Source organism: Lygodium microphyllum, chromosome 27 (assembly GCF_053477565.2).
Source record: "Lygodium microphyllum isolate KBCC chromosome 27, Lygodium_microphyllum_v1.1.10, whole genome shotgun sequence".
Classification (NCBI taxonomy): domain Eukaryota; kingdom Viridiplantae; phylum Streptophyta; class Polypodiopsida; order Schizaeales; family Lygodiaceae; genus Lygodium; species Lygodium microphyllum.
In genome coordinates, this window is record NC_141161.1 from 1,369,804 (window position 1) to 1,384,236 (window position 14,433).

The 14,433-nt window shown below is 40.2% G+C and overlaps 1 pseudogene; it reads left to right on the forward strand.

The window, feature by feature from the left end:
* The window catches only part of LOC148011999 (uncharacterized protein At1g01500-like), a 38,667-nt pseudogene that overhangs the window by 23,417 nt on the left and 817 nt on the right, over positions 1-14,433 (forward strand).

Sequence of the window (14,433 nt, forward strand, 5' to 3'; positions counted from 1 at the left end):
GTTATAGCATGTGAGGTACCTTGATTACATAAGCTACTTGGTGATTTGGGGCTGTAGGTGGACAAGAAAGTTACTATCTACTATGATAACCTTAGTAGCATTTAGCTGGCCAAGAACTCAATGTATCATATGTGAACCAAACACATAGAGATGCATTACAATTTCATTCGAGAGTGGGTTCTAGTAGGTGATATTGACTTGATTTATTTTAGTACTACAGAGGATGAGGCTACATATAATTTTACCAAGGCCTTGGGAGATGAGAAGTTTTGCCACTTCAAGACTATGCTTGGAGTACATGAGCTCATGTTGAGCTTGAGAGGAAGTGTTGAGATGTTAAGCTCCATATGAGCTAGCATCCACTACATGCCTTGGTGATGTGGTAGGACTTTACTCACTAGTGTGTTGGGTAACTAACATGGATGGTATGCTAGTGATTCTATAGCTGCAATACACCCACATAGTCTACTCTTGGTCATGGTAGATTCATTGTGCCACCTCATCTATCCTTGGCCGGTTCATACTTAGTGGCCACAAGTACATATGTTCTGATACTTTGATATTAGTCTTTCATCATGTTGTAGACCAAGTTCTTTTGCGTGGAAGAAGAAGAAAGAATAAAAAGAACATTTTAATTATACTTGTGTGTGTGCTTAAGTCTCCATTGTGTGTGCGCACTCTTGGTTGCTTTCTCTCTCTCTCCTCTTGTTTGTTTACAATATCCAAGTCTCCTACTAGACAAGTAAACAATAAAGCTTTGTTATAGACCTCAGTGCCTACAATTGAGAGATCCAAGAGACTACACTACTACATGTGAAAGTGAAGATAAAACCTATAGGAGACCTTCTAGAGTCTACACTCCTTGCAAAATTAGCATCTACATATCCAATGATAGATGCATCTTTCCTTCTAAATCATATGCACATAGATTTACTACCATTAAGGTATGTCATGATACTCTTTACAGTTTCCCAATGCTTCTTGCTAGGGTTTTCCATATACATGCTAACTCCTCCCAAAGCATAAGTAATCTCTAGAAGTATAGAAACCATGGCATACATTAAGCTACCAATTGCATATGCATGCAAAACCTTGGTCATTTCATCATTCTCCTCCTAAGTTTCAAGTATAGAGGCAATGGAACACTGATAGCCTTTCCCCTCTCCATATTGAAATGCAAAACCTTCCCAATGTATTCCTTGTAAGACTAATAGAGGTTGACAAATTATCTAATATTATTTCACTCAATTCCTTGTAAGACTAATAGAGTGTCTTTTTGTCTCAATCTCACATAATGTGCATTGAAATAATTTGATAGCATTCTCAAAGTCCTTCATGTTAAAGGTTTCATATAAGCTTTTATTTGAAGCATCCATATTCATTGCTGAATTCCTAGCAATTAGCATTCCATCCACATAAGAATCAAGATAATAAGACTACCATCCCTAGCCTTCCTAGAATATAGCGAGTAATTCCTCTCACTTCTAGTATACACGTAAGACTGCATAACGGTATCAAACTTATGCTACCATTCCTTGGGAGCATGTTTCAAACCATATAAACTCTTATATATCTTAGACACCAACTACTCTTTGCCTTTCACAACAAATCCCTCAGATTGCTATATATAAATATCCTTATGCAAATCCCCATGCAAGAAAGTGATCTTTATATCTATCTATGTACCAACCCCACATCCTCTCTAGCAACCAAAGTAAGAACTATACAAAGGGTAGTCATCTTGACTATTAGTGAGAAGATCTCATCAAAGTCAATCCCCTTCTCTTGCTTAAATCCTTTGGCTACCAAACTTGCCTTGTAGTTAATGCATCAGATGGAGATACCTTTAGCTTGTAGAACCACTTAGATGGCCCCTTAAGCAAAGGAACTAACTCCTAGGTGGCATTCTTTTTCAAAGAATCCATATTTGGTTACATACTTCTCTTCCACTTATGATTGTCATCCCTAGTCATATTATCAGTATAACAAAAAGGCTCTTACATCTTATCCTCATTAAAGATGACATCATGGCTACGCACTGCCCTTCCAGATTCAGAATTCCACAAGCAACAACCCATTTCACTTGAATCTCCATAGCTAAGAAAAGGAAAACACATTTCTTGGATGATAAAGCTACCGTGCTTGTCCCTAGATACATGTTATATAAATGCCTCATCACCAAAACATGTAAGTGATCATAAGGAGATCATAACTAGGTCTCTTATTAGACCATAACTCCTTTGGTATCTTTTCATTGAATGGCTTGCTAGGAGACTTGTTGATGAAATGCACTGATGTCCTTATAGCTTCAATCCAAAATCCATTAGTGAGGCCAACATTAGAGAGCATATTATGGGTCCTTTCTTGAATGGTCATGTTTATCTTCTCAATCATACCATTTTGAGTAAGATTCTCGGGAGTTGTCAACTCTCTCTTAATACCATAACTTGTGCAAATGTTCATAAAAGCATGTGAGGTGTATTCTCCACCATTATCAGTTCTTTTTAGCCCTTTGATTGCCATAATAGGAGACCCCTTGCAAAAATTCCATACATGATCACCAAAGATCCCTTTATAACCACAATAATCAAGATATCTTGTATTTATCAAACTTTTTTTAAAGTCTAGAACATGCCATGCATTTTGCAAGATAAAAGAAAAACCATTTAGCATTGAAAAGTGTATATCCACAATGTCAACAATACTATGTGTATAGTTCTTTCCAAGATGAGTGTGCCCTCTCTTTCCAACATTGTAAGTGGAGAACACTCCCTATATGAAGTAACATGAAATGATGCTCCAAAATCCATAAGATAAATTTGAGATATGCAATTATGCATGGCAACCCTGCATTTGTAAAAGATAATATAAATAAAGCATCACCATCATCATTGCCACAAGCATTAATCTCCTCAATCTTTGCCTTGCTTTTCTCTTTGCCATCACCCTCATTTGCCTTCTTTCCTTTTTTGCTTGTTCTTCCATTTGAATTAGTTCTTTTTTATGTGTCCTTTCTTGTTATAGAAGTAGCATTCTATATTCTTTGTGCTATGTAATTTGCTTCTTGACTTGTCTCTCTTAAGAGAGTTTCCCTTGGCATTTGACCTTCCTCTCTCATCATAAGTCCATTGGAGCTCTTTGACCTTGCATTGTTCTTTTTATTCACCTTCTTAGTAAAAAATTGCTCTTAATATTAGCACTCGTAAGACCACCTATAGGGTGTGGAGTTAATAAGGGAAATCTTGAAAGTATCCCAACTCTCAAGTAAGATGACTAACAAGGACAATATTGCCTTCATTGAATTATGAAAGAAAATCTTTTGCTATGTCAATTGATTGAAAATTGTGTTAAACTCTTTGAGGTGGCTAGACATTAGAGCCCCCTCCTCTATGTGGAAATCAATGAGTTTTTTTAGCTATAATAAACTTGTAAAGCTGCACTTTTTCATACAAGTCACCAAGCTCTTTTCGTAGCCCATATGTACTTGCCATATCTTTCACATTAAAATACACAAACTTTGAAAGTGTCAATATAACAGTGGAGCATGGCATCTTATCCAATTCCTTCCATACATCTGCATCCATGTCCTCAAACTTAATCCCACTACATTTGATGGACTGCACTTACTTTGTCTAGACTAATGAATTGTACATTTTCTTGTTTCAATATGAAATTTTGGTTCCATCAACCTTTTTACACTACAAGGTTACACACATATAGTGACGCTAAGTAGCGATGTTTTTTTTTTCTGCGTCACTATTTACATCGCTAATCCTCGAAATATTTTAAGTAAAAAAATGTGTCGGTATTAGCGTCGCTTTAGTGTCACTATCTGCGTCGCTAAAAACGTCGCTATTTAGCGACGCAAATAGCGACGTAAATAGCGATGCTAATAGCGACGCTAATAGCGACAACTTACTCTGGTAACATTTCGCGGAAACTCGAATGTTTCTTTCAAACGCGCGTGCGAACTGTTGAAGCAAGGCGAAGGCAGAGAGAAAGAGAAAGGGAGGTGAGCAAGAGAGGGAGGTGAGCAAGGAAGCAAGCCGCAAGCCACACGTGAGGAGAGGAGCGTCGCCCGCACGAAGAGGTCGTGGAAGAAGAAGAGAGCATGACGGTATGCCCTGTTTTGGTTTCTTTACAATCTTTGTTTTACTTTGCAATGTAGGTTAGAAAGTGTTGGTTTCTCTTCGATCTTTGTGTTGCTTTGTGTTGCTTTGCAATGTAGGTTGAGAAGTGTTGAAAGAGAGAGAAATGGAAGTGAGTGTTTTCAAATTTTTTCTTGTGTTGGTTTTTATTCTTTGCAATGTAGGTTAGAAAGTGTTGGTTTTTCTTCAATCTTTGTGTTGCTTTAATATTTTGCAATGTAGGTTAGGAAGTGTTGACGACTTACTCTGGTAACATTTCACGGAAACCCGAATGTTTCTTTCAAATGCGTGCGCGAATTGCACAAGCAAAGCGAAGGCGGAGAGAAAGAGAAAGGGAGGTGAGCAAGAGAGGGAGGTGAGCAAGGAAGCAAGCCGCGAGCCGCACGTGAGGAGAGGAGCGTCGCCCGCACAAAGAGGTCATGGAAGAAGAAGAGAGCACGACGGTATGGCCTGTTTTAGTTTCTTTACAATCTTTGTTTTGCTTTGCAATGTAGGTTAGAAAGTGTTGGTTTCTCTTCGATCTTTGTATTGCTTTGTGTTGCTTTGCAATGTAGGTTAGGAAGTGTTGAAAGAGAGAGAAATGGAAGCGAGTGTTTCCAAAAATTTTCTTGTGTTGGTTTTTATTCTTTGCAATGTAGGTTAGAAAGTGTTGGTTTTTCTTCAATCTTTGTGTTGCTTTAATTTGCAATGTAGGTTAGGAAGTGTTGAAAGAGAGAAATGGAAGAGGGTGTTTTTATATTTTTTTCTTGTGTTGGTTCTCTTCAATCTTTGCAATGTATATAGGGTAGGAAGTGTTGAAAGAAAGAGAAATGGAAAGGAGTGTGAAGGGCACTACAAGGATTTGAGCTAGTAGCGACGGCGGGTAGCGGCGTCGCTATTTGCGTCGCTTTTGCCGCCGCCGCTGCCGCCGTTTTTCGCGAAGGAGAGGAGGAGCCTTCATCGCAAATAGGAGCTGCCCCACACTCACCATATCTCATCAATGAGTCTCCCTCTCTCTTTCTTTTGCTTGTTTAAGGTTTAAATCACTTTCTCTTTTGCTTGTTTAGGAGAGGAAATGAGAGAGAAAGAGAGGGAGAGGGAGGGAGAGTGCATTCTCTCTCTCCCTCTCCCTTTTGCTTGTTTAAGGTTTAAATCACTTTCTTTTTTGCTTGTTTAGAAGAGGAAATGTGAGAGAAAGAGAGAAAGAGAGGGAGAGGGAGAGGGAGAGGGAGGGAGAGTGCATTCTCTCTCTCCCTCTCCCTTTTGCTTGTTTAATGTTTAAATCACTTTCTTTTTTGCTTGTTTAGGAGAGGAAATGAGAGAGAAAGAGAGGGAGAGGGAGAGGGAGAGAGAGGGAGAGAAAGAGAAAGAGAGGGAGAGGAAGAGGGAGGGGGAGGAAATGAGAGAGGGAGAGAAAGAGAAAGAGAGGGAGAGGGAGAGGGAGAGGGAGGGAGAGTGCATTCTCTCTCTCCCTCTCCCTTTTGCTTATTAAAGGTTTAAATCACTTTCTTTTTTGCTTGTTTAGGAGAGGAAATGAGAGAGAAGGAGAGAAAGAGAGGGAGAGGGAGAAGGAGAGAGAGAGAAAGAGAGGGAGAGGGAGAGGGAGGAAATGAGAGAGGGAGAGAAAGAGAAAGAGAGGGAGAGGGAGGGAGAGTGCATTCTCTCTCTCCCTCTCCCTTTTGCTTTTGGAGAGTGTTAAGATATATTGCGAGAGGGAGAGGAAATGCGAGAGAAAGAGAGGGAGAGGGAGGGAGAGGGAGAGAGAGGGAGAGAAAGAGAAAGATAACTTATATTGGAACGATAGCATATCCATGATTATGGTAATGGTATCCACTTTGCTTTTTTTATGAGTACCATTACATTGACTCCTTAAGAGGGCTAAAAATTAGTCATACAATTTATAAAGTCTAATTAGGAGATTTAAGAAGTATTGTTATAGAAGAAGAATCCCTTAAATTGAGCATAGGATATTTTCTCTCAGGTCTTATGACTATGAGTAGAATTGATTGAAACAAATTTTATTACTATAGTTGATAAATTTCATAGGTGGCATTAATTTTAATACGCGATCCTAGGACAAAAAAACCACATTTCTAAGATGCTTTTTGTTGAGACTGATTTATTATTAGACTAAGAGATCCTCAATGATGCTCATAAATGGATTACTTATACTCAAAGCCCTCTAGTGCAGTTATATAAGTAATCCTAGTAGAGCCCCTCTAAGATACTCAAAGTACATAACCTAGAGATCGTAGCTAGGTATATAAGGTATAATGGTTGTACAAGAAGACACCTCAATAATTGACTTATCACCATTAAATCCCAAAGAAGAATCGTGTTCCATCCCCTTCAACTCTATATTCACCTCGTGAAGAACTTCATTAATCATAGCATCCTTGTCACCAATCTTTTTGTTGCAATGATGAAGTAACATATTCATCACTTTTCCTTTTAACATCTAAGCCATTATCCAATCTTTTAGTCAAGTCCAAACATTTAGTCTTCGACTCATGAACCTTATGAACCAATGCTTTTTTTTAAAAACAATAACGAATAATTATCTACCGAGACAAACAAATCCTTGAGCATGGTATAGGGCCGAGATATAACATCAATAAATCTCTCAACTACTATGTACAATGCAAGAGCTTATGGTCAACTTGCAACTTGACATACATCTCCATAAAGCTATCCATTTGAGCCTCGTTTGCTGTAATGTAGATAAGATGGAAAACGAAGAAGGTCTTATTGTTCAAGATCGCGAGCGTATCTTAATCAGCGTGTCCCATGTCCTTGCTCTCAATGCAAGTTGGCAATTAGACGAAAACACCGATTGTCTATAGAACACATACGACGATTTGGCGAGTTTCAATCTGAGATCATTGATCAGGCAATTGCGGATTTTCAGCAAACGGTAATTTGAAGTTAATATTAATCATGCATTGTACTCGCAAGCTAATTGAAAACCATACACAATAAGATTGGGTCTTGTTGGCAAATTTTCTATCCAGGGGGGTGATGTCTCGTCCCAAGGGGGAGTGCACCCTTTGCGGCTAATTAGAAGAGTTCGTAGACGTGCGATGGATGGATTGCAGGAGCCAATCCACCACTCGCAAGGCCAATCTATACCGTCAATGCCAGAGGAGATAGACAACCTTCCCGACCTACCTACAATCTTGGAGCCTAAGATGGATGCAATGATCGATGCATTGATTCCCATGGATGTCGAGACATTTGATCCGCTTAGAGAGGAAGCATCCATACCATTATATGATGGGTGCCGAGTATCTTGGTTGAAGACATTGCTTGCACTCTTAAGTGTGCAAGCAAAATACAGGTGGAGCGATACTAGTGTGACCGAGTTATTCAGGTACCTTGCACATAGGCTTCATTGATTTTTTTTTTTGACACTATTATTACAAACATTTGTGCTTTTTCAAGGTGTTTTATGATTTTTTCAGGTTATTGAAATATCATATATTACCACCTGCAAATACCATGCCTGAGTCTCGTGATGATGCACGACATGTTTTACGAAAGCTTGGCATGAACTACAATAACATCCATGCATGTATCAACGATTGCATACTGTTTCGAGATGAATACGAGACTATGGAGACATGTCCAAAGTGTGGTGCTCACAGGTATCAACAGGACTTGCAAGGGCAAACCATCCCTCAAAAAGTTCTCAGACACTTTCCGCTCATCCCCCACATAAACCACATGTTTTGCACGTCCGGCATGGCAAGCTTGACAACGTGGCATGTGTAGAATAGGTCCACGGATGGAGTTCAACGAATATCAGCGGATTCGCGCGCATGGAGCCACATTGACTCTACCTTCCCAGGCTTTGCGCGAGAGCCAAGAAATCTTCGGCTCGGTCTCGCAATGGATGGTGTAAACCCATTCGGTCTGCGCTCAACTTCTTACAGTGTGTGGCCTATAGTGCTTGTCAACTACAACATCCCTCCATGGCTTTCTACGAAGAAAGGACATCTCATCCTTAGCTTGCTCGTCCCAGGCCGCTACAAAGTAAAAAATATGGATGTGTATCTTCGTCCATTAGTCAATGAGCTTAAGATTTTGTGGGAGGAGGCGGTCATTGTGCAAGATATGAGCAGGCGTGATGGTCGGCGGTCAGCCAACATTCGAGCCATTCTCATGTGGACGATGCATGGCTTTCTGGGATTGGGAGAGTGCTCAGGTGAGAAGACCTCCGTTCTCGCTGGTAATATCTATATTTTATCTCATTCAATTAAGTATTCACTAGGTCGTGGCTCGCCTTACAGGTCTGGTTACCTCAGGTTATCATGCATGTCCATTGTGTGGGCCACAGTTAGACTCCCGAAGGTCACGAACCATGAAGAAGATGGTATATCAAGGACATGCTGCTTTCTTGCCGGAGGATCATGAACTCAGGGAAGGTTTCCTTGGATGACCTCCAACACGTATGAACGCCGCAAGCTGGTACGAGCTGAAAATGTAAACTCGGAATCACATCCAAATTCATAATGCTTTCTCATTTGTGGCAGTTTGTCCTACCGATCGCGATCGCAGGATGCCTTACTCCAGAAATTCGCGGGGCCATTTACAAGTTGTCGACTTTGGTGCAATGGATCTCACAGAAAGAGATTAAGACGTCCTCTATTGAATTCGCGAGGCGGGGAGCAGTGGAGACGGTCTGTCTCTTTGAGAAATACCTGCCCACTAGCATGCTCACGATACAAGTCCACCTTCTTGTGCATCTTGTGGACGAAGTGGAGATTGCTTGACCTGTCCATATGCGATGGATGTTCTTCCTGGAGCGCTTCATGAAAACCCTGAAAGGCTTTGTGCGACAACGAGCTCGGCCAGAAGGTAGCATGGCCGAAGGTTGGTTGGTGTCAGTGGCGTTAGTGCATATCTCACAATGGCTACCAACGGTGGAACTAGACAATGAAATGCTATGGACGCTGAAGGACGATGATAGATTGACTGGAGATGTGGTGGTTGAAAATGGGGTAGAAAAAAGAATGGATGCCTCAATGGAAGAGAAGGTAAATCGCTTTTGTATGTTGCACCATGCCTCCATGGAGACGTGGCTCACCAAGTACCAGATTGCAAGGCAAGATCGAGAGGAAGCGCGAGCTGAATTCCGACGTAGTACGCGTCATCGACCGATTCGATATCCCGAAGGCATGGAGGAGATGCCGTGGTTTATGTCAATACGATGGTTGCATGGAGCCTTGACCGCAGCATCCAACGAAGGGACAGAGGTCTCAATGGAGGAGTGGGAATTCTCGAGGGGATGTGGTCCAAAGGTGATGAGGGGTTTAGAATATGTCATATCTAAATTTTATATGCGACATCTAATTTGAGTGTTTCAATGTACAGTACAAAATATATAGTGCAGCGTGGTACAATGCATCATCTTCTTAAGCTCTTGCAACAATTCAAAAATCAAGGCATCACATGCAAATGAGTTGCTAGTTCATGCTCTGTATCATACACATACATTTGTGTGAACCAAGTCTAATACTTAGCATTAGGCATCATTGGAATAATGTGATAGTATATTGAACCATGTTTAAAAAATATACCCATTTTCAGTTGTACCTAAAAGCTCGTCCACACGTGCACCCATTGAAACAAACAAAAGATCACGATTATACCCTTGAGTGTTATTTTAAAACACTCGACTATGGTATGGTGACCTCCCAACAAATTACACAAAAGCAGGTGTGGTTCTTGCAAAAATGCAAGTCTAACCTTACCATTCTTGCAACAATGTTTGCCAATATATCTGCGAGCATGCATTCCTTGTCTCCACAACCCAAAGCATTATAGAGCAATGTATGCCTTTTTTGTCAAGGGCCCCAATGAAAAGTGCTTTTGAATCTCTAAACGCTGTTAAGCATTGTTTTGTAAACTAAAAACCCCCTAGAAAAACTTTAGATAGGTAGGTTTTTTTTGTGGCTTAATTACTTGTGTAGTTGTTTGATTTATTGTTTTGTAGTCAGATTTTTTGTGTTTTGTTTAGTTCTAGAATTGTTTTTGTCATTTTGATTGGATTTTTTAGTGTGGAAGTTTAACAACCTTGGTCGAGATTGGAGTTCTCTAAACAAGTTGAAGCTTGGAGTTTGTTGATAATCATTGAACATCATGAAACATGTATATTTTCTTGACGATACTTTTGCACATCACAAGGATTATGGGTTCACGAGCACTTCACATTGCACTTGTTCAATGCACTGCACTTGGGGGTTGTCTCCCAATTTTATCAATTACTTCCATGCCAAGGGTTGGGTTGATGCACATTTTGCACCGTCATTGAGCACTAGCACAGCATGATGCCTGCTGTCTGCAGCTATATGGAGTAAATCTTAGATGCATGCACACTTGAGAGAGAACCTTTCATTGTGCACACACAATTTCTTTGCACACATGAGAGTTGGGATTTTCATCACCAAGTTAGGAATTTTGGGTTGAGTGGGAAAGATGATTGGGTGAGTTTGAGGGTCGTGAAGGACTCCTTGTTTTTGTGGTCAACATCATGAGGACCATATTTTTATTAAGTGAGATTGTGAGATTCTGGGAGGGTGGAGCAAAGTACAATATTTGTCTTGTTGAGTGATGAGAGATGAGGTTAAGGATCTAAAGTAATCAAGTGTTTGCATTTTGCAAGACACATAGGCACATGTAGATAGGCTTAGCATCCATTTTTTTCATACAATACATGGATTGCATGACTACATATAGCATGGATCCGATGTGTCTCTTCTCAAATCAAGAGTGATTGAGCATGGAGTTCATCTTCCAAAACATATTTTTTGATAGGGCATTTTGCATTGAAATAAAGACAAGTACACAAGAAAAAACCATTTTCTTTTAAAAAACATAAGGGAAGCTTGATCTTATCTTAAAGAAAGGAGATCTTGTTTGGAGTCTCAAGCTGGAGATATGGATATCCCTTATTTTTATGGCTTCGTCAAACATCACCAAATATTTCACTTTCATGGGCTTTTGAAATGAGTTGGACATTACATGTTTTATTGGCATTTAATGTCTCCATTTGGTGATATAATTGGGCATGGATTTATGAAATAGATAAGGGACCAAAGACAAAGAAAATGTTTCTTGGAGGTCTTACGATTTCTACTATGAAAGAGAAGTTCAAAAATTATTTTTTAATATTAAAAATGGTTTTTGGGCTCCAAATCATGTAGGATTACGATAGTGGAAGTCTCTTGGAATTGGATTTGTGACCTCTGAAATACTGGTTCAAGGCATGATGAATGAAGTGGATGGGAAGCAATGGTAAAAGTTTCATCGATGATTTGATGTGGATAGTCTTTTCCTTAGTTCCTAGAGAGGTGGGTGTGCAAAAGGTGTTTGAAGCCCATCACCATTCCAAGGGATTTCATCCATTTATTGTCATTATGTTTCATAAGTGGGCTACAAGAAGTAACCTCTTGGCAAAGAGTATTGTGGAAGCTATCATTGAGGGAGATTGACACTAAACTTGAGGTGAATGGTGGTAGAATCTCTCCTTTTCAAAGAGCTTGTTTTGCCCTTCGCAAGGATAGAGTCGATTCTAATTCAGCAGAAGTGACATATGTGAATACTAACAATCCAAGGACAGTGGGAGATATTGCATTTGAAGTGTATGATAGAGATGAGCTTATACTTTCTGGTATGCTCTCTTGTATAGATTGTGGGAAGGCTGGTCGAAGCGCACAACTCAATGGGGATGCCGCCCTTGAGCAATGAAGCAAGGTGGAATATGGATTGCACTTGTGCCATAAGATCACAAGAAAGGCAGGATAGACTTTTCTGTGGTGAGCCTTTCCATGGAAGAATATGTGGCTAGAAAGAGCTCTGGTCTTCCAATAGTTTTAGCCCAAACAATACATTTGATAGTGCAGAGGAAGAATACAAGGTGCTCTATATTGGACGCTATTCCAGAAGAGGAAGCTATTGATCCTAACAAAGTTGTGGCTGATCAAGCTACTAAAGATGAATCCTATGCTAAAATTGCAACACACTCATTGATGGGTGGCATGCCACTTCCCTGCCACATAACATCTACTTCTCAGATGTGAGATTGGGTGGAGAGAAGGCAAAGTTGTCTTCTTTCAATGCAGGGGTGAGAGTAGGTGCTAGCCCATGCAACTACCTTTTTTTGCTTTTCAAACAACGCTTATGTTTTTGAAAAAATGAACGAAAAGAAGTAAAATTTTAAAAGCTTTATTGAAAGCTTAAAATGTTAGAAAAGCTTTAGGCTTCTCAAAAAGCACACTCACAACGTGTAGAAGAATAACAAAACCTATTTAAAGGGGGGAGAGTGAGGTATTAGGGGCCCTTCCCTTGATTGTCAAAATTGTATATTATGTGAGGAGAGTGGAGGGTCACACACAAGTGTGTGGGGATTTGTTGTGTTGGTTAAAGTTTTTGAAAACTCAGATGATGTTGAAGGTTCAAAGTGTTGTAACAATTCCAAAGAGGTATGAGGACTTTATGCAATTGTTTTTTTTTTTCAAAGTTCGCATTTTGAACATTGGTGTTAGATGCTCTACCTGGTACGTGCTTTTTTCAATGTCTTTAAAGTTACAAGAGGCATAATTGGTTGTTTGTGCTGGTGTGATGGTTGTGTTAAGCTTGTCAAAAATTGATTTTTTTTTTTGTGTTGTACTTCGACAATGTCAATTCCCTAATCGGCACACCTTGACGTCTTGTTTTCGGGTTGTGTAAGAGGCTTATCTTTGCACACAACATTGAACAATGCTAATATGTTCATTGATGGATGGTTTTCCAATGTAGGCAAAAGTCATGCAAAATGGAACAAAACCCATTATTTTGTGGAAAGAAGGAAGGCTGATAATGCATAATCTCTACTGGTGCATCCATATGCTCTTCTCCAACCACTTGGTCTTCTTGAATAGCATTTATGTCGGGGTCCAATCAATCATTGTGTACAAAAATGCACTCCATAAAAATAATTAAACTGCATAGCTCCATCTAATAATTTGCTCATTACAACACAAAACATGTTAGTTCCCTACCATCTATCTACCAAGGCTATGCGTGGAGCCATGCATAACAAGTCACTATTGTGTGACAAATGGACAATGAAAAGCTGCAAAAATAAATAAAAATAAAATCATATTATTTTCATAGCATCATAACAACGACAACCATACCATATATCGCAAACAAAATTGTCCCATTCCTAGCCTTCATTTGTTATTGGTGAATTCATAGTGGTGGAAGAATTCCTCAACCTTGTAATGGTAAAGTCGATGATGGTACTAAGTTGAGATTGAGCATGGTAGGGATGGAAGCATTGTTTTTTTTTTTGCTTAGCAATGCTCCATTAGGGTTCATTAGGTGAGCCTACACATTACCCAATGCCATTGGGCCACTTGATCTTCCTTCTTCTAAATGCAAGTTGCCATTTTAAAGCATATAATCCCTCGTGTAATCATGCCATTAATGATTTTGTAGCACCACATTCAATGAGCACACCACATGCTCAATTTACCACCTTTTGAAGGGTTAGCAAACTTGCATGGGCTACTAATTTGCCATGTGGATGGGGTAGACCTCCCCCCAACAAAACCCAAAAAGAAAAAGTATATCCCGTCCGCCCCTGAAAACACACGGCTGATCTCGAATGCCCTATCACTAATGGTGCGTGACATATAGTGTAGAGTCGACGATAATAGTGTAAGGTCATGTGGGAACACTAGGGTTGTTCATACAAATTAATAATAAAATCTATGACCAAGACCTGCTTACTCAAGTGTTATTAAGATGGCGTGTTAAACCAAAGGTCAAGGGTTCTATTGTCATGGGCAGGACTAATGGTGCCGTTTAATCATAAGAAGTGATTTATGATGCTGCTTGGGTGGTCACCAAGATGGACATATAATGGGACTGATCACACGATGCATTGGTGGTGGAGGATTTTGGATGCCCTTCATTACAAGCACCGGTGTGTAAGCCCTGCTATTCCAAAAACCTTTCTCGTTTAATAATAAGACGACTAGGCGCTTCGCGTCTAGACTCGCCCCAGTGCTTCGTGCCGGGGCGGGTGCAATTTTTGCGGCGAGGGTGGGTGCTAGATGCGTGGCACCCGCCCCCGCGTTTCTTTGTGGGGAGGTTGGGATTGCCACGTGACACCTGCCCCCAACCTCCCCTTAACTAATAGTAAAGATAATAATAAGATGACTAGGCGCTCTACGCCTAGACTCGCCCCGGTGCTTCGTGCCGGGGTGGGTGCGATTTTCGCGGTGAGGATGGCACCCGCCCCCGCATTTCTTTGGGG